Here is a 5,420-nt window from a genome sequence, read left to right as displayed (position 1 = left end):
GACTTGTGCATGCATGATACATATAAAGCTCTCACTGGTGCCAATTGCATGAGTGTGTTTTGATCTGTCATTGTCAATCATGAATTTGGTTGACACTTATATTATAGAGAAAGGGTGAATAGTGATATTAAGATATTTCTTCTAATTAATTTTCTTTCAATGTGCATGAATTTGTGCACTGGCCACTAGAGAAATATATTTTTCTTAACAGTCTAATGGACTCCTAGTGATGATATACCTGCAGACACCATCCACAAAATATCTATTATCTATCATTCAGCAATAGGACATAGTTGATGTTTTTCCCAACTGTTTAAACAATTTATAGATGTCCTATCAGTCATTCAGTATCATTTATTGTGGCAGTATAGGCCTAAGATGTTATGTTTCCCCCACTTATTTAGACATAGTTGTAAAAAGCATCCTGGTAAAGTAATTGAAGAGATTTCCAGTTATCTAAGCAAGGATTATACTCAAATGCTTCTGAACAAATTTGGTATAGAACATCATCCACAATGAAAATCTTAAATCACATGGTTAAATTATATTTCATTATTTAAATTCCACAATCAAATGAGAAACATTATTTAACTATAGCAATGAATGATATACATTTTATTTTAACAAATCAACATGCTATTTTCCATGAAGTCAAAATTGTGATAAATTATAAAAGAAGATGAAAGATTAGTAGAAAATGCCAAAATATGGTATAAAGGATAAATCAAGGCCATATACACACAAATATCATTTTTAATATTTTTCAGGTTTCCCTGTTGTCTAAGTGAATAAATTTGGAACACTTAACATGCAATTATTTCAGTCATCCCAATAACTGAAATGGATAAGCAGAACAAAAATTGCTTTAATTTATTAGTGATAGGTTCAAATCATCCTGAAAATGTTTAGTTTTCTATGTTATCTGTACTGATATCAAACACAGGATATCAAAAAGAGACACCAAATTCATATACATTCAATTTTCACCCTCCCCCCCAACCTCTCTCTCTTTGTTAGATTTTCAGGCTACTAGGAAGTGTGCATTAACACACTTAAAATTTGTTCTATTGTGACAAGAAATTTAAAAGCTTTGCATCAGAAAACAGGAGACTGCAAGGAAATATATTAATGTTAAAATATCTGCATCACGACTCTGCTTCCGGTCGCTGCGTCGGCCAGGAGGGGGAGTCAAGCTAGCTCAATAAAGGACCCTCTGCTTTTGCATCGGACTGGCTGGCTCCCTGGTGTGGTTTTCTTGGGGATCTTGAAATCTGGGCACAACATTTGGGGGCTCATCCGGGATCCCCAACACCATCGAGGGACCCCCAGTCCGGAGGGCCTGACTGACTGCGGTAGGTGTCTGTGTCGTTGTGTGTTCTGTTCTGTGCGAGCTCGTTTCTCAAATCTGTAAATGCCCGTAATAATGATCTAAGTGGATGCACAGGGGGATCACGGGCGGAGGAGTCGGGGGACGCCTCGATCCTCCATCTGAAGGGGTGCATTTTTGCTTCCGCAGAGTCGGAAGGTCTGTAGGAACCCCTCTATCTGAGACAAGGCGGGTCGCTCCTGCTGGTTGGCGTGCGGCCATCGTCTAGCTTTCGGTTTTTGCTTCCATGGAGTTGGAAGACTGTTTCAAGTTTGCTTCCATGGAGTTGGAAGGCTGTACTTTTTTGGGGCCCTTTAGTTGTTTGTGTTTCTGTTTTATTTTGTGGACTTGCTGGACGGACGTTATGATGGACTCAGACTGCTCCTTTGGGTTGTGATTAATCATTTCAAGGAAATTGGGGGAGGCTTTAGAGCTCCCTCAGGAATTGGGAAGTTGTTAGTAATTGAATGGATTGTTTAAACTCTGAATGAATGTCTGGTGAAAGTGCGTGAATGTGAAGGGAAGGGGCCTGCCTTCTCCCCTCCTTTGTGTGGCTATCTGAGTATGCCTCGTATGAAGTCTAGATGATAGAAGTTAATCTATTAATTGAAAATGCCTTATATTTTATTTGAAATGTATCCTTAAATGTAAAAATATTGATTTGAAAAATGCTAAGTATTTAATTTGTTAGCTAAGATTTAAAGCTCTGAAAGTTTAAGGTCTTTTTTCTTGCCATTAAAAAGTTTAAAGCTACACCTTTTTTTAGTGGAGGGAGGGGTAGACACTCCCTCCCCCTAGCAGGCAGGTAATCCAATTCCCACCAGCAGCCATCTTTAGGAATGTTAGTTTGCATTTAAATGGCTACACCTTTTGCTAGCCGACCTTCCCAGAAAAGGTCAAGCGGCCAAAAGGTGGCTCCTTTGAAATCAGCTTTCCACCAGTAGTCCCTAGGCAAAAAAAACATGGTTTGAAGTTCTGCAATATAATGTTGGCCATCTATCTTTTAGGGGTTTTGGTTTGCTCTTCCCTTGTTTATTGTGAGAATGAGGAAATTATCTTTTCTGTCAGAGAACAGTTTAGACAGCCACAATGTTGAGCTGCCTGACTTGACAGCCACCATGTTGGCCGCATGGCATGCCGTGCCCTTGGGGGCTCCCATCTTAGAACAGCAAAGGCCCCTCCCTCTGACTTAGTCAATCACAAAAGGAATGTCTGCTCACTGAGGCAGGATGGGATTTCAGGAATGGAGTTTTAAGACGGAGTTTTACTGTGGAAATGCAGATGGGGCAGAAAGTGTGCTTGCCTCCTGGATTTATTTCATTGTATTGATATGTTAGCTCTTTTGAAATTTCCCGCCCTGAGGCAAGTACCACCAGGAAGTTGATAGTCAAGTTTACATGTGAATAGCTATAGGTTTGCTTCTTGAATTCCCCAGCAGGAAAATTGTGACCATTTTGAAATTTAGCAGCTATGCCAGGATAGCAGTAATCCAATTTCTAAAGTAAAGTACAATTATTTCAGGTAGAAACTGGTTTCATACTGATCTTAGAGGGCTCCAGTTCAGTGTTCTGGAGACCCAGGACATGCCTAAGTATAACCTATGTTACCCAAAGCTGTGGTTTAAATTGTATGCTGTCTCTGCTTCTGTAAATTGATCTGTTAAAATTGTTTAGTGAAATTTCTCTACCTGGAAAGCATGGCCTTGGTATGATGGAAGGAAAAAGAAATGTTAAATGGATGGTAGACCAGTGAGCTGGAACTGGTCACTGATGTTGGATTGTAAAAAGGGCTGGACATGGCCTAACTTCTCCTTCCTTGGTACCCCTGAAACGTCAGAGGGTACTTCTGGCCTTGGTTTTCCAATGTGTTTAATCTGTCGATTTTGTTGTTTCGCCAAAATCCTCTTGAAGGACATTGAATGGTTCTTTCCTTCCTCTTTAACTTTTGGGGGATTGTGTGAATGGATTACTGATGTAGATTATCAAGAATCTCTAAGGGACTTATTCTGTATCTCGACACAACTGAAACTGATTTGTTGATATTTTGTGGTATAAATGTGGCATACACCTCAAAATTATTAATGGGGAATGTATCTAGTTATCCTGTCTATTTAATTTTAATTTCCTTGTTCAATATGAGTACCGTTTCTATCTGGATGAGACATAGGCCAAGAATCCTGTCCTGGAATGTGGGAAAGGGAGGCCCCCACATCTGTTCCTGTCAGGCCCCCATCAGGGGACTTGGGCGGTGTTCCTGTTATCTGCTCAAGATCCCAAGACTGTAAAGGTACTTGTTCACTGAAAGGATGTAAGTGTGAATATTTATTTGATGTTTGTATGTCTACTTGGGTATAATTATTTATTCATGTAAGTGTGGAAGTCTGTGGGAAAAAAGGCACAGGCTTGATTTCTTTAAGGCTGAGTGCTCTGACCGATAGCAAAGCGCCTTGAGTGGCCACTGGGATCTTCCCCCAAGGGCGCTTGCTCTCTGTCAGAAGTGGAATCAGCCCGCCTAACTAGTAAACATCTGTCTGTTTGTTTGCTGGGAACTTTGATTTGCTATATTATATTCTGTGCTGGGTTGGGATTTTGGAATTCTGGGGTAGATTTAAAAGGTATTTGTGGCTTTTCTATTCTGATTGGGACATTTAAAAGTGGGGCTCACAGTTCCTCAGGGCAGAGATTTAATGGGCCCTTCCCCCTCCCTGTGCTAAATTAAATAATACAGGCCAGTGTCATTAGCTTGCTGGTTAAAGAAAGACAATGGGCCTTAGAATCTGTAAAGATGGGCGGGAATGAAGCTGGTCAAATGTACTGAAAGGGTTTGGTACCTGTTTCTGCTAGCAAAGGAGGGGCTGATATCCCCTTCTAGTGCACTCCCTTAAAAGAGACCTGGTTGCTGCTCTGCCACAAAGGGAACTGGTAGAAAGGCAAGAAAGCAGAGCGCTGTAACTAATAAACAGGGTTACCTAGAAGCCATCAGGACTTTGAAGTTCTCCAAAAGAGGAGGAATCTGACTCGGAGACTGGCGGGGACTGGGTGGCTCTCCTATCATGTTTGGCAGGCCACCCCCTATAAAACCCTTTTCTTTAACTATCTCTTTCCTTGAGAGGGCTCCAGAGGGCGCACGAGGACATTTGGCCCTGCCTCCGCGCCATCTACAAGACCAGCCCAAACCCAACTCCTCATCAGCACAGACCAGGAGATTGGGTCTACGTCAGAAAGCACCGCCGGGAGACCCTAGAGCCACGTTAGAAGGGTCCCTACACTGTGGTGCTGAAAACCCCCACTGGTCTCAAGGTAGACGGCGTCGCCACCTGGGTCCATCACACTCACCTCCGGTCAGCGGACCCATCCATGCAACGCAACCCGAACCCGCTCAAGCTCAAGCTACAGCGTGCTCGACCTGCCTGATGCTGATAACATGGCTCGCGAACACTCCTGTCACCAGGAGCCCCCACAATACTGTGTAATACACTTAGATAATGCCTGCATCTTCATGGATTCTTTTGCAGGTTTGAATGTATGTTGGCTGTCCTGGAAAGGAGCTGTGTGGGGTGACCCCCAAAAGTAAAAAGTGTCTAGCTGCCAAAAGGGCAGGTGCCCAACTGGGCAGGGAAGGATGCCCATCAGGTTTTGGTCTCTGTTGAGAGACAGCTAACAGTTGGCAGCCTATAATACTGTCTTAGAATAAACAGAATACTGTTTAGAATAGAAAGTCTGAGGCATGATTATGCATAGAAAGAAGGTTTTATACCAACAGTTACTGTTTTGTTTTAAATTCATGAAAAGGAATTAGCAAGGAAAGTCAGAAAATCTTAGAGTAAATCAGTATGTTTTTTCTCCTTATGTAATTCCTCCAAAATCTAGCAATGCTAAATAAATCATGGCAATACAAAAAAAATAAATAAATAAATAAAAATAAAATAAAAATAAAATATCTGCATCACAATGTTAAAATATGTCCTCACTTTTAGGTTACTATAATATTATATACTATTATATCTAACCCCATGTAGAAATTTTCATTTTTTTTTTTTTTTTTACTTTGCTAT

This window comes from Myotis myotis, unplaced genomic scaffold (genome assembly GCF_014108235.1).
Source record: "Myotis myotis isolate mMyoMyo1 unplaced genomic scaffold, mMyoMyo1.p scaffold_m19_p_4, whole genome shotgun sequence".
NCBI classification, from domain to species: Eukaryota; Metazoa; Chordata; class Mammalia; order Chiroptera; family Vespertilionidae; genus Myotis; species Myotis myotis.
The sequence above is the reverse complement of the archived record's forward strand: the minus strand, read 5'-3'. Positions refer to the sequence as shown.